We start from the raw sequence: 18135 nt of genomic DNA, 5'->3' as shown, positions 1-18135 counted from the left end.
GGATTGGTCCCCTTTTGTGTTGTCCTGCCTGTGCAGACCTGGGGGATGGACGGTGTCCTCCCTTCGCTGCTTTCATCTGAAAACTGTTGGACAAGATCAAAGTGAGAGTTGGGCGAGCACTTTGAATGGTGAGAACAGCGCGGCCCCGCGATGGGCTGTTGGGGGACCGCGGACTGGGTTCCAGAGGGACACGTTAGCAGTCTGTAACGCGGGCGGGTCAGGAGTGACGTGGCTGTGGAGGTTTGTCTATTAGTCCAACAAGACCATCCCTTGACTTGTTTTTCCTGTTATTGTTAAATATTATATTAACCTGCTTCTAAAAAATTAGATTCTGTGTTGTACGGGTGTTCTAATTCAGTAGTTATGACTCTTACACCTGAGCTTCCATTTCAATTAGAAAGGCGTAGGAAGGCCTTCAGAGGAGCGATGGAGAGGACATCTTTCCTGCAGCATATAACACGCAGCTGAGAGCAGAGAAATAACAGCGTAATTACTTTCTATATCGATGGGTCAAATATATGAGAAGCCAAAGCCGCCCACGGTAGCTGAAGGAGATGAGGTGCTGAGATGATGCACAGCTGAGATGAAAACTTTGCTCGTGGTTAAGTCAGTAAGAGCAGAGCTTGTCTTTGGGTCCGGCCCTCCAGCTGAGGAGCTGCTGGCAGAATATTTCAGGTGTAACTAGTGCCAATAAGAAAAATGAGGGGGTTTTGCATAAGATAAAGGTCTTTGAACACTTTTCTGCTCTCCTGTAAAATGGAGCTTTTGATCGTGTACAATGTAATCAGAGTTGGGGGTTCTTCCTTTGGGTTTTTTTTTTATTTGGCCAACATCAGGACTGAATTCTTATTTACGTAATTTGCAAGCTGTTCTCATCGCTGAGATCGCTTGCATGAGTTATGTGATGTCCTGTCTCATAGTAGCACTTAATGAAAAACAACTTATTCTGATTCAATACAAATCGGTCACATACTTAAAACCACCTCAAATGGTGGGGCAGGGGAAGAATGTCGTTGATTTGAAGAAAATCTCTTTCCCCTCACTGGTGGGGAAAGAAGCCCCTGATGAAAGTAATGTTTGTCGGTTTATGTCCTTCAGGTATTTTTATTAACATTTCAGAAGTCAGATTAAAACAATATAGTTCAAGCTTCTGACTCGAGTGCAATTTGGCTCCTAAATTAACATTGATTTCTTTCTGCGGTGTAATAGTTTACTATTAAGTTCTGCAAACCCCTGTGCAGTTACTGCACATTTCTGAAAAATGTTGCTCATATCGAAGCGTGACAAAATTGATTATAATGTCCCTTCGCGTAGATGCCATTCTGCTGCCACCGCACATAATCAAGGGCTTTGGCAACATGAAACGAGGTCTTGTATTTGAAGAAGTTGGAGTAAGATATCCCTCCAACAGATGAGGAATACATTTTTCATCTTCTTAAAGAAAATCTCTGCTTAAAGCTGCCAAGTGATATTTTTTTATTTTTTTTTTTTTGGCTATTTTGGGGGGGAGTGGGGACTGCCCCCTGTGTGTGCCCGTGGTGCGGCGCCGATGTGCGAGGACAGCAGCTTGTCACGTCAGCTGCCGCTGCCATAACGGTCTTGGCTTGACCGGTGGCACGTGAGGCTGCAGGACAAGGATGCAGGTGGCCCCTGCCGCGGCAGAGGAGATGATGCTCCAGCGTAACACCAGCATTGCCGCTGCCATGGCCCTGCTCTCGGCTGCAAAGGCACATTAAGAGTTTGTGACACCAAAAAACCCCTCAGGTTCTCCCTTCGCTATACAAAGGTGGCTGCAACACCAATCTGTGAACCACATGGAGAAGCTGGAGAGCTATTAAAGGATGTGCAAGCAAATCCTTTTTTGAAGTACTGATTTCTTGGGAAGCAGTGTGTCTGACCTAGCTATTAGAAGACTTTTTTTTTTTTTTTTCTATTATTCTTATCGGGATTTTATTGTTTCAGAAGCCTATAGGTGCTGATTTTTTGTCACTTCTGCAGTGGCTAATTCTGAGGACTGCCACGATTACCCATTTGAAAGTAATCTGTTTCTTGTCCCCAGGAAAACAAGCCCTTGGAATAAAAATAACTGTACTAATTTGCACAGATTTACACTCTGCCAGCAGTTACAGGTCCACATATTGTATAATTATGGTATACCAGTAAACGCCCTTCGTTATGTTTATGCACCTCTGTGAGACTGTGCTGTAACAAATAATGGTATCCATGACACGCGCTCCGAATAGCAGCGAAAAATGTTATCAACAATATATTGTTGATGGTTGAAGCAAAGGTACAGTGTAAAGGCCTCCGGCCACTGTTGGTGAGAGTGTGGGGACCAGCTCGTGAATTAGTGGCCAAAAAAAAAAAGTAATGAAGTGGGGTTTTTATATATATATATATATATATATATAGCTTTTGTGTACTTTTCCACTCATGCTGTCATTTTAAATTCAAAATAAGGTTACAGTAAGATTCTGGACAGCTGTGTGCATCCACCCCCGGCGAAGCCGCCTCTCCCGCAGCTATTCCTCCTGGCCCCAGCAGGAGCGGGAGCCCGTTCCTCTCGACAGGGCAGCGTCCCAGGCTGCAGGGCTGGCTCCCCGGTATCGCCGGAGGTGCTGAAATGTCACATCTCGCAGGTGGGCTGCTCCCCCCGTCAGGTTTGAGGGGGTTCGAAGCGAGGAAGTGTTTCTGGCGGCTGAGGAGAAGCCCCCCGGGAAGCCAGCCCAGCGGGAGCGAAGGCTTTCTCCTGGCGCTGACCCACTGCTGGCTCTCCAGCCTCCAGGTGATCCCACTTTAAACCCCGGCTCAGAGACAGTTCGGGGAAATTGAAGTCTTAATAGGAGATGACTCATCTCTAAAGAGCTTATGCATTTCAAGAAGCAATTTGAAGCATACAGCGGGCTGCGGTAGACTCCAAACTAGCGCCAAAATTAATGGAGAGCTCTTCAGCTTCCAGGAGTGTTCACTTGCCCAGATTGCTCTTCAGCAAAAACAATTACTTAAAATATTTCTCATAATAGTCAACATGTTGTAAAGCAATATTTCTTCTAGTAATTGTGGTGTTCCTTGTTGCTGTTGGTCTAAGGCTCGGCCTTCCCTCTGCCGTGCAGGCGCCGTGCCTTTGAGGTGACAGTCTAAAGGGGTCTTGAGCGCAGGTGGTGACACCAACTGGGGTCGTGCAAAGACAAGTCTGAGCAGCGTGTCAGTCTTGCCAAATTCTCAACTCCCGGATTCTTTTTTTTTTTTTTAGTATCATTATTATTTTTTCCAGCAGCAGTCGCTGCCGCTTTGAAATGGTTCCGCAAAAGACATCTGTGAGCGTGTGGGCACGGCCGTGGTGCCACGCGGCGAGGGCCCCCGTCAGCTCCTCCCCTGGCTACGCTCGGCGGGTCAACGAGACAGCCAGGCCCGATAGGGCGGTAACGATGTTGTTACAGCTTGTTTGTCCCCCGGTGAGATTGCTAAATTAGGTTTTAATAACTTCTGCAATTTGGTTGGCATTAGCAAGTGTGTGGTGTAGGCCCCAGGTCTGAGCTCGGGGAGCTTTGAGAAGTAATATTTCTGCTTTTAGAGTTTAAACCAAAGCAGTGCTGTTGACACACAAGAAAGGAAAAATTGCCGACATCATTCTTCAGGCATTATAGTCCATAAAGCTGGTTCTCTTCTTATTTTCTGCCCGTTCTCAAATAAAAACAAACTACTCTGGGGCTGCTGTGACCTTTTTTTGGACCTTAGCGTTGCAGAGCAAACGCCAGCTCTCGCGAGGAAAGCTCTGACGCCTCCTGGGCACGGCTGCACGCGGTGCCGCTTCCCAAAGACAAGTAACATTACGCACCACATCGCTTCAGGTGCTTTGATACCCGTTGCACACTGTGCACAAAGATCGCGATAGTCATTCCTACACTGACAGAATTCAGTTCACAAATTCTGGAAAGAAAAAAAAAAAAAAATCCCTGCAAAATGCGCTATCTCCAGTGTATTTTGAACAAAATTATGTTCAATATCAAACGTCTCAACATTCAGGTGCTCGCCGCTTTCTCTGCCTGGTATTAGTAATGGCAAAAGAGAATGTCAAGAAAAAGAGCAAATCGGGAATTATCTTTCAATGCAGCAGTTCAATGTTTAAGTGGGGAAATCCCAATGTTCCAGACTCCTCATGTAAAGTCAGCTCTGCATCCAAGTGTTGACTTGGCACCTATTGTCAATTCTTGAGAAATACGTGGCATTCTTTGGAAATGAGCAGTTGTAACAAAAATATAAACGATCATCGGGGACAAACTGCAAAGCCCTGGATGTTTCTGGGGCTCATAAATGCCGCTCATTTTTCGGCTTTGCTCTTCCTCAGCGCAGCATCGTGTCTGCTTTGTTTTAAGCAACAATCTTGGACTAAAAGTTGACATCCATTGTACCCAGTTCATTGACTTTTATCTGTTGGAATACCACAAAACCACGGAGGAAGAAATCACTTTATATGGACAGTCTTATAAATAAATACAGACCGGGGAGGGGGGGAGAGAGACACCCGAGATGCGTTTGCTTCAATACAATACCTCTTTTACCACCGCCCGCTAATTTTTTGGTGCCACAAGGATGCAGATGACATCTCTTCAGTGGCGAGCCCAGGGCACTGCTCTTCAGCCGAGGTGCCGGAGGAAGCCCGGGCTGTGCTTGGCCGGGCGGCGGCGGTGGTCTTGCACAGATATTTTGAGTGTGCTGCAGAAAGCAGAAGCCAACGCTCCCTGTCCCGCGGAGCCGCCAGTCGAAACCATTGACAGAGAGCGTGTAAGAGATAATTAGAACGTGACTCAAAGTAAATGGGTTCTTGTTTGGATTAATGTGAATAGATCTACTCCAGCAGGTCGCCCCTTTGGGCTAGCAGGAGGTCTGGGAAGCCCCCGTCAGAATTGCACTGAGTTTTATTTCTGTAATTTTATTTCTAAACTTTGTTTTTAATTACTCAAACTTTCCCGGAGAGCGTTTGAAAGCAACGAGTATTTCTGTGGCTTTATTGCTTTTTGATAGAAGAAGAACGCGCTCTGGACTTGACTGTGCGTGCGCGCTTGTCACTTATCGGTCTAGATTGTCCTGCTTCCATCAGCTTACATCTGCCGCAGATGACTGGGGAGGGGGGAGAAACCAAAAACCCTTTATGTAAACTTCACTTCTTTTTAATATAGAGCAATAGCTTCCAGACCTTTTATGGCTCTTTCTCATTCTCCATGAGATACATATGTATATCAGCTATAACACACTGTCAGCGAACAGGGGTTTTCAATCAAAAAGACTGTCAGTAAAGCTGATTCACTAACAAGAAAGCTGTCAAGCTGTGACAGCTGCTGTCTTTGCAACCCCAAACAATCTGTTCAGTGCTAACTCTGACTTATGCTTCCATTTATTATACAGTAGTAATGAGTTCTGTCCTTAGAAATATCATTTTGGTGAGTACACCTAGCTACTCTGTTATGCATGTGGAATATATCAAATCGGATCCGAGAGGTACGAGATAAGTTTTCTGCAAAAAAGTTGTACTCCTGTCTTTTGAATTATTTTTTTTTTAATTCCAAATCCGGTTCCAGTACTTACCTCATTTTCGTAGTTAAGCATGAATCTGGAGATCTCATTGCTATTATAAGTGGCGAAGAGTATAATTTCTTTTTTCCCCCCGTTGTGTTGAAAAATGGCATATAACCTTAAGCATAACACCAGTATCTAAAGAAATGAGTAAAGGAATTTGCCGTTATAGGAACTGTTCTGATCTCAGCGACCACAAAAATTCAGCCCAGAGGAGGAACTGAGGAGTCAGGCTGATGCTGCTGTGCAGATGCAGATGGCGGTATTCAAATTTTCAACCTTTCTTTTTAAAATGAAAAAAGAGAAGGAGCACCTTGACGGTCTCCTTAAGCAATCTCGTCCAACAATAGCTTACCAGACCTAAATCTCCCTTCCTTCAATTTTGGTTGATTATTGCTTTCCTGGCCCATAAACGAGATAGGGAAGAGCCGATTCCTTTTTTCTTCCATCTCACATATTTAGTGATGCAATGTATCTCTAAGAAATTGTCTTTTCCAGCACCACTAATCCCAATTCCTTCTGCTTTTCTCAGCTTGGTACTTCAGCTGAGACCGTGCTGGTGCCCCACAGAGCAGGTGGTTTGCACTAGATAATGCCTCTGTCGAGCATCTCTGGGAGGGACTGCCCTCTCTTCCCAGCACTGCGCGTTGTCAGACACCTCCTGCTTTTCTGCTCCACCATCTCAGAAGAAGGGATGGTTGGTCACCCGCCGGCCACCAGGACTGTGTACCAAGAGCGGACAAATAATTCTTAACCTGCAGTAGATGGGTAACCGTCTTCTATAAGCTAATTGTTGTCTTAAGTCATCAGATGACGATAATAACCTTCATCAAAGATCTGCATAAAGCAAACGATGATGAAACTGTTATTTCTGAGAGCTTGGAGAGGCTGGGTGAGGTCCTGGGGACCGAGGTCCTGGGTGCCTGTTGTTCAGAGGGAACCGGCAGTTACCTGGCGTGTCTCCAGTCCCCAGACACGTGCTGGAACCGTAACAAGATGCGTTCATACCTGGGAGATAACCTGAGATGGGTAACAGCTACCGTGGATTCATCAACGGCAGATCATGTTTTCTCATTAATTTCCATTTGTTGCCGGGGAAGACAGATGGTGTCATGTGTTGACACTCATAAGCTGTTGACGTGTGGCGCTTACAGGTGTGAGCATGGGAAACGCCGATGAGAAGAAAAGTCCGTGGTGAGGGTGCAGAGAAAGTTGTCATCAAAAGGCTCCTTGCCAGGGTAAAGGGACGCGCGTCCCCAGAGTTCGTTTTGGGTCCAGTGCTGAAGTTTTTGATGAGTGATCGTGTCGTGTCACGTTGGGCCAAGCTGCAAGGGTGGTGGTGCAGAAACACGCCACCACGAGTGTTTCCACGGCCTGGGCACCAGGCAGGGCTGGTACTGAGCAGCAGGGTAACTTTTTGTTTTCTTTGATCCTGATAACGTCCGGATGGCACGGTTTGTCACCGCCCTTGGCGTCTCACGCCTGCCTGATCTGCTTTTGTGCTTTGGCGTCCTGGCTGCGCTCCCGTGGGGCTCGAGCAGGTCTCCTGCCGCGCTCCTGACCTACTCTGAGACATTTTACGGTTTTGTTCCAAACCTCCTTTCCTTGGAAAACTACCAGCTTGCTGTAATTCACTTTCTCCTCAGCTTTCCTGCCAAAAGATCTACTTAGTAATTCCTGGAATTTGTTGAAGTCCAATGCTTTTATCTTCCTTAGAGGGAGAGAAATAGCAAAGTAAAAGCGCTCGTGTTTGTTCGCGCCCAGGCTCCCAGCCAGCTCTTCCTTCTGGATGGGCACCGCATGGATGCAAGAGCCCCTTCTCCTCCTCCTCCTCCTTCCTTGGTACCGCTCCGGGGTGCCGATACTCATTTTTCCCCTTTCGCCTCCACACGCACGTTTGAATAAATTGCTGAGAGAAAGGAGCCGCAGCGGAGCGCGAGGGCACGTTAACTGCGTGGAAGCTTTTCCAGTAGGAAGAGCCGAGGGAGGTTCGCTGATGCCAGTGCCCGGCGGGAGCTGGTGAGCCCGGCTCGGGCGGGATGCCCGGTGGCCCCGGGTGAAGAGACGCGACAGCACATCATCCTCCTTTCCCTCCTCGTCCTGCCGTGGCGGTGCTCCTGGCCCTTACGGAAACATCCCTTTCCCGTGCTAACTGGTGCTCCAGCGGTACCCGGAGATGTACATTTGCTCCTGTACATGGAGCACTCCTACTCTTTCCCACGACCCGTGCTCTCTTACGTGCTGCTGAGGTTCGGCAGCACTTTGCCCGGGCTCTGCCACCTCTCCCCGAGCAGGAGCCCGGCGCCCTGTTGCGGACCCACTGTCCCCTGCGTCCCGCGGTGCCGGGCTGTCGCCTGCGTCCCAGCAAACACACCTTCCCCCTCTCTGCTGTGGCCGCAGCCTCAGGACTCAAGTTGTGCCTCTCCGTCTCCCTACACACCACACCTGAGAGTTTTAAGCCCTTTTTTTTAATAGATACCCCTTCGAATATTTAAAAAAATAACATCAGCGGTTCTGCTGGGTCCTGTCGATATCTTATTTTATGCCATGGCACATAAAAGTTTCTTCTTTCAGCTCAGGTAATTACAGATGCTCAGCCATTCTTTGCTGATGAGAAAGTATTGATGACAAGTTTTCCCTCAAATTACAGCGGTAAGAGCGATAGCGTATAAAAAGAGGGTTTACATGACAAGAGCTGTCTTTGTTAAACTAGTGCTCTTTCAAGTTGCGGGTTTTTTTTACTTTTTTTTTTTTTTTTTGGTTTGAAAACTGTGAAATTCTCTTTTATTGCAGATCTTTCTGGGCCGCATTGAAAGCCCACTGAAGTCAATACAAAGACTTTGACTTCAGTTGAATTTGAATCGAGCTGCACTGGCCAATGGAAGAATAAACCAACTCCAGTGTTTGGCATTGTTTGATACAGCGAACGTTTATATCCCTATTTATGTTTTGTGCATCTGTTCCTTCTAAATTACCAACGAGTCTTGTATGCAAATGCCGGATTTGTTTCATGTTCGTTCATCACGGTTCCAATTACGCCTGCGGAAAGGGCGAGCGCGACGCCGTCGGATAAGTGCAGATAAGAGATGATCTTCAAGGTCCCTTCCAACCTAAACCCTTCTGTGATTCCAAGAGATGCTCCTGACCTGGCTGTCCCCTCCCGGTTCCTCTGATGTACCTTACGAGGTCCCGGATTGCGGGAGCGCACAGAGCTGAGTTTTTAGTTCACATTGTGAATTCCTGTATGGTGGCGGGACTCGTTCCGTCAAACGGGACGCAGCTCTTTGCAAAAAGATGGAGAGTTGTCCCTGCTGACGGTGCGGGGGCTGTTCCCATCCAGCTCAGCGGCCGGGGCGGGGGTTGATGTGACCCTGCCAATGCGCCCACACGAATATTTGTCTGCGTAGTCACCACGGGAACCCTGGTTGCCAAAGCCGGGGGTGCGGAGGAGGTGCTGGCGGGGGCCCCTCAAAAAGGACGCGTGTTCCCGGGCTGGAGCAGCGCCTTCATCAGGGGATAGAAATACATCTGCAGAGGTACCTTAAAGGGAACCCGATTCGAAAAATGCTTTGTCGGAAAATAGAAGGCTTAAACAGATGAAGCGGTGAGATGAAATCTGATGGACAGAAAAACAAAGCGGTCCCTCCACCCGCGCGCTAACTTGCGGTCCCTCCTCTGGCTCCCTCGAGCTCTCCGTTTGCTTTGCGGGTTTGGGGAGGCTTTAAGTTTCTTCCTCTTCTTTCTTGTCACTCAAATCCTTGTAAAACACGTTGTTAAGAATTCCTGTCTGCTGGCCTATTATTTGTTAAGTATTATTTTGTGTTGCCGATTCTTTCTTTTTCTCCCACGTACCAATTACTTGCGGATTTTAAGCTTTCCCCTCAACGCTGGGAGGTTTGATGTTCAAAACCAGAACTCGCACAGCAGGCAGGGATGTCACCATGTAATAATGCGATCCGTTAGGTGTAGCTGGGGGAGCTGCGCGGCTGGGGAAGTTCTGCGGCAGCCTGCCACCTGCCAAATTACGCCCAGGGGGTGCCTGAGAATCCGCCCGTTCGTCATGGCTACCGCAAGGTACTTACACAATCGTTTAATTAATCAGCACTTCGAGTACACTGGTTTGGAAAGGTAAATCCTCGACAGGAAAGGGAAAAGCACGAGAGAGACATTGGGCTACATCTGGAAACGCAGGAGTGGAACTGAGTCCTTGCTGATACCGTGTGCGTTTGCATATAAAATTTGTGTATATGTACCCACCAGGATCCCGCTGAATTCCGTGGGGTTTGGTAAGTCGTCAAGAAGAGGGGTTGGGGGGGGGGGGAAATAAGCATCTTAGTCATTTAGCCCAGTGACTGTTAAAAGCACATCTCTCGAATGTCGCCACACGCCGGAGAAGTTTCTGATATGGAGAGGCATTTATTAAAGCCCTCCATTAATTTGGGAGTAGGCAGGGTTGCCGCCATGAATAAGTCAGACAGATTAAATAAACTAGGCTATTGGAAGCCCATCTTAATTATATAAAGTACAAGTAATGCTGTTTCACTTGTAAGGATTTGTTACTTTATTGGCAAAACACTATGTGTGTATCTATATTTAAAAAAGAATACATTTGAATATCGCTCATATGTGTTTTTCTGAGGCAGAAAACCTGTTCTCTTACCTGAAAGTCTTTATCTTAACACACTGGAGAGCAATTTCGCTAACAAAAGGACTACGTTAGGATGCCAAATTAAAATCTGATGGAAACTGGGAAAATAAGACTTTTTTGACATTTACAATTAATGCCACAAAAAATGTTAGTTTAATCAGACAATATGGTTAATCACAAAGGTGAAATTGGAAGTTGCCAGCCCTGAATGCTAGTGTAAAAGTTAATAAATACAGCTCATAATCATTATGCACACGCTAGTTATAATAATTTACTGTCCATACCAAATCTTTATAAGCATCGTAATTAAATATAAAATGCACATTAGAATTATAATGAGTAATTAGGGCAACATAACTAATATGCGTAAAAGTCCCGGAGCTCATTAAAATGTTAAAAGATGAAACCTGCTCTAGCCGGAGGTTTGCTGCACGCTTTCTGCGCCTGCCTGGACGCCAGCGCCTCGCCTGCATTGTTTTAACTGCTCCTTTAGACATTTAAAAGCAAAATGAAAATATTTGGGTAGGAAACCACATTCAGCAGTACTCTTCATCGCTTCTGGATGGAACGTAAGCTGCAGGATTTGGTTTCCCGGCACCAACGCCTGACTCATGCGAACGCGTTGATGATATCAGATGAGCAGAAACGGAGCAGAAAATAATTATAGAGCTCTTTTAGCACAGGAGCGGGAGAGGAAGATGATAGTTTGCACGTCGTTCTCATTAACACGCTGGGAGAGAGATGGAGCGCAGTGAGGGCTCGGCATCCTCACATGAGACTTTAATAGGGCGATTTATTGAAACTTCAATTGTTTCGCTAAAATTAAAGGGGATGCGCACACTTTGGAGCGTGCGTACGCACTTGACGGAGCGCTCCTCTCTCCTGAAACCCCTAACGCATCCCGCTGAGGCTCGCACGCCGCAGCGAGCGAATTGCCAGCGCACTCGCGGCGTCTTTGGTGATGGGACAGGAGTAACTCAACCGTCACATCAGCGTTCTTGCTGACGCTGTGTCGGGCTCCGGTCCTGCGTGGCGCTCTCTTCTCTTACTCCTAAATAAGAAGGAAAGCTGCACTTTTCCCATGCTGTATTAGCCATAAGTGATGTGACCTGGATGGGTGATGGTGCGAGGCGCTGCAGAGGCACGTCGTGCTTTGCTGGGTGAGACTTGCCTGACTCCCGCGAAGCCGGAGGCGGCACCTCGCATCGCCTCTCCGGTCATGTCGGCTCCCGTCCCCCTCGCTCACACGCTTCCCGTGTCAAATCCCCCTGGTGGGGATACATAAATATGCATTCCGTGGGGATAATAAATATGTATTTTGGGTCAAGAACAGCCTTACCCCTGTGCCGTTTCGTGTAGGGACAAGCGCAAAAGGGCGTTGGCAAAACCCCGGTTCAGCCCAGTCTCTGAGCGCCCACTGGAAAAAGCCTTTCCCAGCAAAGCACTTACACGTATTTGAGAAGCTGATGTTAAGTAAGTTCCAGTAATTTATTTTCAAGTCAGAAATGAAGCATTTATTTTAAGTGCTCTGCTCCGCAGGGATGAACTGTGGGAGAGGATTGAACAAGGATCCACCGTCGGGAGAGGAAACCTACAAATATGAGTCACAAAAGCCCAGTGCTGCCGACAGATATATATGATATCATATTTTTTTTCTTTGTTATTTTATATAACCATTATTTAGGAAATATAAAAATGGCAAATACATTTGAAGTTATTAGTCTTACACAAGGTTTTCTCGTTAACATCGCTGTTACATTTTACTGCAGCATCTTCTGTCAGACCACTAACTTTTCTATTATGTTCTCCCCCTTTGGGAGCTCTGTGGCTGTCACCCCCTTCCTTCCCCCGTAGGCTCTTCCAGGTAAACGGTTTCACTCTCTATACCTCTGGGACCAGTTGTTCTTTCCTTGCTCGCTTGTGTGTTTATAATTATTTATAACGAAGTGCTCCGCACGCGCTCAGAGGCACGTCTGTGTCTCTGCAACACAGCCGGCGTCTCTTCCTACCGAAGGCGTGGAGGGGAAAGCCTGGGAGAGCTGTGGAAGCTGCGGAGTTTGGGGGAAGGCTCGCTGGAGCCTAGCCTGCCCCATAGACTCATCTGGGTTGGAAGGGACCTTTAAGATCATCAAATCCAACCATTACCCCACGCTGCCCAGCCCACCACCAACCCACGTCCCTCAGCACCGCGTCTGCCCCTCTGTTAAACCCCTCCAGGGATGGCGACTCCACCGCCGCCCCGGGCAGCCTGTGCCGGTGCTGGGCAGCCCTTTCCGGGAAGAAATTTCTCCCGATATCCACCCTAAACCCCCCCTGGGGCAACGTGAGGCCGTTCCTTCTTGTCCTATGCCTCCCTTCAACCTCAGATTCTTGTGTGTTGAATCTTTAACCAAAATTTCTCTTATTTTTCCAGCTGTAATTACTTTACTTAAAATTTATTAAAGCTGCTCTTTCTTTTTGCCTTTTTAAACTTTCATCAGGCCGTCGAACTCGTGTCCATCTGTATTTATCCCTTCCCTGCTATTGCCCACTCAGGACTTTTGCTCGCGTCTGTTTGCTCAATCAGCTGAATGGAGGAGGGACTGCATCGTTAAGGACGCCAAATGATTTTCTGTAATACTTCAAGTCATCATTATTAATCTCCTGAATGAAAGCATTTTCCTAGTTGGCCAATATTTATCCTCGCTGTCGATTCCCTAAGCAGCCGTAAAAAGCCGAGAGCAGCCGCCCGGATTGCCTGCGGCAGCGTGGGCAGCGGTGCTGGTGGGGCTGGGGGTGGTCCTAAGGGCCTTGTGGGAAACCTGCCAGGGGTTTTGGAAGGCCTCTAATTGCCGTCGGGATTGAGCAGGGTTTAAATCATCCGCCTTAGTAACTTAAGAAGGTCGGATCCCCCCTGGTCCCTGCACGAGGCAGGGGGTGTGCTGGAGGCCCCCCCCCCATGGTGTTCGTAACACCCGATAAAAGGGGGTCAGCAGAGGGCTGGTAAGTTTTTTGGCAATACGAAAGAAAATGAAGCAAGGTGTAAAGAGCTGGAGAAGGACCCGATGAGGTTGGGGCAATCAGCACTGCGCAACGCGGAGAGCCTTCGCAGGGGGAGGGAGGGGGTGGGGGAACCATCACCGCACGTGTTTGGGGAATTCTTGCGGTGTGACCTGGGAGGAAAAATCACGTTTATTTGTGTCTGTTTGTTATAAGGTCTCCCAAAGTCCTGCCCGCCAGCCCCGGCTGGAGGCGGGGTGTTGTCAGCCTCCATCCCTCTCTGCCGCCGGGTGGTTTGGCTCATCCCGCGCATCCCCCGGCACTGCGCTCCTCCGCTGGCGGGGGGAGCGTTCACCGAACGACCAACCTACAGCGGGTAACGGTGACGACAGAGTAGAACTGAACCTCGTGAGCACTTGTTAACATAATATACGAGCTTTCCTCTTGCTCAATTATATGTATTTTGATCAATAGACTATTCCTTGTGATTGTTATAACCTCCAAATCTTTCACGTAGGAGAAGACCCGTGCAGCGCCAGCAGCGTAAGAACGCAGACAACTGCAGCATGAGAGACATGAACGTCTTCTCAAAAACAAGTCTTTGCTGACTACATGGAAAAACATTTTTAAAAAAAAAATATATATGAAATAGTGGAGGCCCAAGCATCTCTTCCCATGTGTGCGTCTCTCTCCTTTCCAAAGCAAACCTTGGCAACCAGTGGCAGCGGGTATTGAGGTGTGTAATTCCGTCTGGAGTTACTCGGTCTTCCACACCGGTGGGAGCAGTAGGGTCTGATGGATTTTTGGCTCAGCACATTACTAATCAGTGCGCCAGAAATGTGCCTGCGTCACAGAGTTTCTCTTTATACTCAAACCAAGAAAACAACCTGACAATGAAAAAAATCTAAAGGAATGGTGACTCTAAGCTCTCTCCGGTTTGTGTTTTCGTACCGGCACTAACCGGGGGTTTCCTACAGCAGACAATATTGATTTTTATTTTTACTCTGAACAAAGAGAAGCTGAAATCCTTCTGCGAGGGAGATCTAAGAAAACCTCGTTTCAGAAGTTTTTCAGTATTTTCCAAACAAAACTCTGCCTTACCCAACAGCAAAGCCCGGATTTGTGATTCGTAGCTGGGATCCAGCCGGCATCTTCTCCCCAGCTGTGCCGGGAGCGCGGTGCCTGGGGCTCCTGCCTGAAAAAGCATCGGCAAGCTGTACCTTCTTATGGATCGTTTAATTTTAAAATTTATTAGCGGTGATGTTCTGCATTTATTTAAAAAACAAAACCAACCAAAATAAAAATCCACCAAAACCCACAAAACACCAAGCAAAAGGTGGGCAGGCCGCGCTGAGAAGGGTGAAGGTGGTACTTTGGGGGAAAAATCTTTCTACATGACTCAGGCCTTTGCTGGTCTTCTGTTTGCTCTTTCTGCTTAACTCATGAGAACTAAGTGTCGTCTGTGTAGTGTGCACACAGTGTGGTACAGTCATTTCACACTCATTTTTTTGCTAATAATCCTACCCACTCTGAATTAGAAAAAAAAACCAAATATTTCCATTCCCTTTGTACAATGCTTAAAAATGCTTGCCTCTCGCTGCAGAGCTTTCCAAGGAGCCACCGCATGATGGTGAGGGAAAAGGGCCGGATAAAGTACTGTTTCCCACTATTTTTATATATATATATTTATTTATATTCCCTTTCCTATTGAGGATTTACCTTTCCAAACTTGTGGAACCCGTAGGGTGGTCGTGGCTCTTCTTTGCACAGGACAAAACCCACGGTCAGGATAGATCTTCCCAGTGTCCTTCAGCACCTGAAAGACAAAACCTCTGGTCACTGAAAAGCTTCCCAGTGTCTTTGCCTGGTGGTGGAGATACATAAGAGGTCAATAGCTTCAACTCAACTGTGAGTTTGTGAAAGCTCTCCCAATGTACGGGTCCAGTGCGTTATCCCGGTTCCTCTCCCAGAATTTCTCTCTGGTGTCCCCAGAAGTAGATGCTATCTACTCATGCCTGCCACGTTGAGTTCATTCCAGGTGCAGCCAAGCTCCATCCCTCCCCAGGGCAGGCGGCCCGGCTCTGCTCAGGGACAGCCCCGTGGGGCAGGCATGACTGGAGATCGTCTCAATACACGGTAGGGCTGTGACAAAAACGAAAGGTGATCAGTAAAGGAGAAGCGTGGGGTGGCGTCCATGCGCAGGTGAGGACTTGCACAAATGTAAGACGGGCAATCGGGCTCATGGCACGGAAATCCCGAGGGAAAGTGGGGTAAGAAATGCCATGTCAGGTCAGCAATGGCAGGTGTCATCGCGCGCAGACCATGTGGAACAACCTCCCTCTTCCACTTGGCAGCGTCTCCCTGGTAGGACTGCATCCCGCGTGGAGCACACTCAGGCAAAGTGTGGGTGAACTGGAGGACTTCCAGGCACATCAAAAGACAAGCATGCGTTTTGGGAAATGTGACATCCGAAATGAGAGGTAGAACTGCCTTACTTTTAGGCTGAGGTTTTTTAGGTAAATGAGGACGGGGAGAATGAGCGCGCGAGTCTTTAAATGGGTAAAAGTTTTCTTCAAAGAGAAATTTAGTCCTGCTCTTCATATCACCAGGGACAAAATAAGCAGGAGTTCAAAACTGCAGCAAGGTGCGTACCTGTAACAGTGCGGGTAAGTGCCCATGTGTTGTGGTCCAGGCAGGCTGTGGGTCTCCCTGGAGCTTTGAAACCTCAGGATGGAGGTGTCCATCGGCACCACCTGGGTGGGGCCGGCCCCGCTTCGGGCAGGCGGGTGGACCAGGTCCCCCAGCGATCCACAACCAGGATGGCAGACCGGTACGGGTGAAAGGGGAAGTGCGCTGGCATTTCTCGGAACGCCGGGGGTCTGGGCTCGGTGCCTGGACCGGCCTGCTCAGGGTGGTGCTCCCTGGCCATGGTCACATAGGAACTAATGGTGGAGAAACGTCCTCGGGGTTCTGTTGCAGCATTCACACCTTTCCTACAACTTGAGGGAAGCAGTGGGAACGCTGGCGGGTGGTCCCCGGTCCCAGGGCGGGTGGAGACCCTGTGTGAGAGGTAGACCTCCTCCCCATCATCGTCCACCTTTCAGCAACCTCCGTTGACTGCGTGCCCATGCAGTAGACGTTCATTCTCTTCCGTCATCCAGGTGGTGCTTTTGTGTGGTTCATCTTGCACAATTGTAGTGTTATTCTTTCGAACGCTTCAGAAGCACGAGCTGCGCCGGGAGCTCTGGGTGCTCTCAGTAGCTGCTGGTGCCACACGTTGCCGGAGAAGCAGAGGCAAAATGTGACCGGTTCACAGCTCTTCATGCTCATCAGTCTTACTCAAAGTTATTTTTTAAAAGTCTTGGCTGCACAAACAGCTTCATTTCTCAGGAAGGAGTAAGCTTTGTATGTCCCTGTGATTTTTATGGAGTAACACAAAAAATCTGATTATTTTTTTTTTTCCTATGCAGATTGTGGACAAATAGTCATGTTAATTGTTCATATGTTTATTATCCACTTGAGATTTTAATGTTACCGGTTGAAAGTTAAAGAATTTATGGCTTGGTTCGATGTAATCATTGGGAAGAGAACATTGAAGGCAGAGGGGGTGTTTGCCGGCTGCGGCAAATTGTGGTCTGTCTGTCTGCCTGACTCGAGGTAGAACATGAGCAGTGGGCAAGAGAGAACCAATTCGCTGTTTAATCCCCCCCCCCAAAATGCCCTCGCGCGGTTTTGCTAAACATTGAGAATTGTGTGTAGGTGCTAAGAGTGGGCGTTTGCTCTCCCCGGGCTGTGGCAGCTGGAGTCCCACCAGGTCCTGCACAGCTGGAAAAGCAGCCGCTCACGGCGCTGGTGAAGGACAAGTGTCCATCAGGTGTGCCATGGAGGTGACCCGCCCGTGCGGGGGGAACCTGGCCGGCACTCTGCTCTTCCATAGATCCGATGCTTCTCTAGCGCGGTGGGTTCCCATAAAAGCTTATGGTCTCTTATGGGTGAGACGGTGAAAGAAGCAGACGAGAGGCAGTCAGCATTTTACAGGCACATAAACACCTTAAAGCAACATCTGGAAAACTGCTTGGGAAAAAATAAACAGATTTTTATTTATAAGTTCTGTGTTTTGGATTTTATAGTGGTTTTATGATGCACATAAATTATTGTTTAAAAACAGAAAATGTAAAAGAAATTCCGGGCAGAAGGCAATTGTTGTTCAGCATTTCCTTTGATAACCTCTTTCCCGAGGAATTTGTTGTGTTTTATTTTCAGCTTACGGTTGCCTTTCGCTGGCAACTGGAAAAACTGACAATCACTTTTTTATCTGTATTCGTACCTGCGGTTCTACGCTTAAAACGTTCATTGCTATTTACGATGTTTACAATTTAAAAAGTAAAAATGCATTTACTGAAACAAATCTATACCCAGTGCAATACGGGAAAAGTTGTGCTGTTATATGGCATTTGCAGTTGGCTCATAATTGCGAAGGTAAGTTTGTTCTTTAGGTCGGCAAGGCGACATCTCAAAGGCCATCTAAGCCTATGGGGTTTACGGGGCGCTTGCAGAAGACGTGACGCAGAAGATGAGTGGCGCTGGCCCTGCCCTTGCTTTGGTCCCTGTCCCCGGGCGCTGCCGCACCCCTCCCCAGCCGGGCGGTCACGGAATCATGGAATCACGGAATTCCCCCCCAGCCGAGCCCAGCGGGACCCCGCAGCCCGCACCAGCCTTGGGGCTCCATCTGCTTTTTTCCCATTCTCAGGTTTTAAACACATCTTGTGCGACACTAACACTTACAAATAGTTTACGTTGAGTAACTGAGTTGGAAAAACAGCTTTTTTGAGTATGGGATTGATGTTTCTTCATGTCTCGGTTGTGTTTTTTTTACACCAGATACACAGAATATATATCAGAATCTGCTGTGTGGGATAATTTTTACACTGCTG

The 18135-nt window shown here is 47.8% G+C and overlaps 1 protein-coding gene across 1 annotated transcript in view; it reads left to right on the top strand.

Moving 5' to 3' along the window:
- Nucleotides 1-18135, top strand: part of NEGR1 (neuronal growth regulator 1) — a 307482-nt gene that overhangs the window by 223588 nt on the left and 65759 nt on the right. The gene's annotated exons all lie outside the window — the stretch shown is intronic.

Source organism: Vanellus vanellus (assembly GCF_965231255.1).
Source record: "Vanellus vanellus genome assembly, chromosome: 5".
NCBI classification, from domain to species: Eukaryota; Metazoa; Chordata; class Aves; order Charadriiformes; family Charadriidae; genus Vanellus; species Vanellus vanellus.
This window is presented reverse-complemented; position numbering and strand designations above follow the sequence as displayed.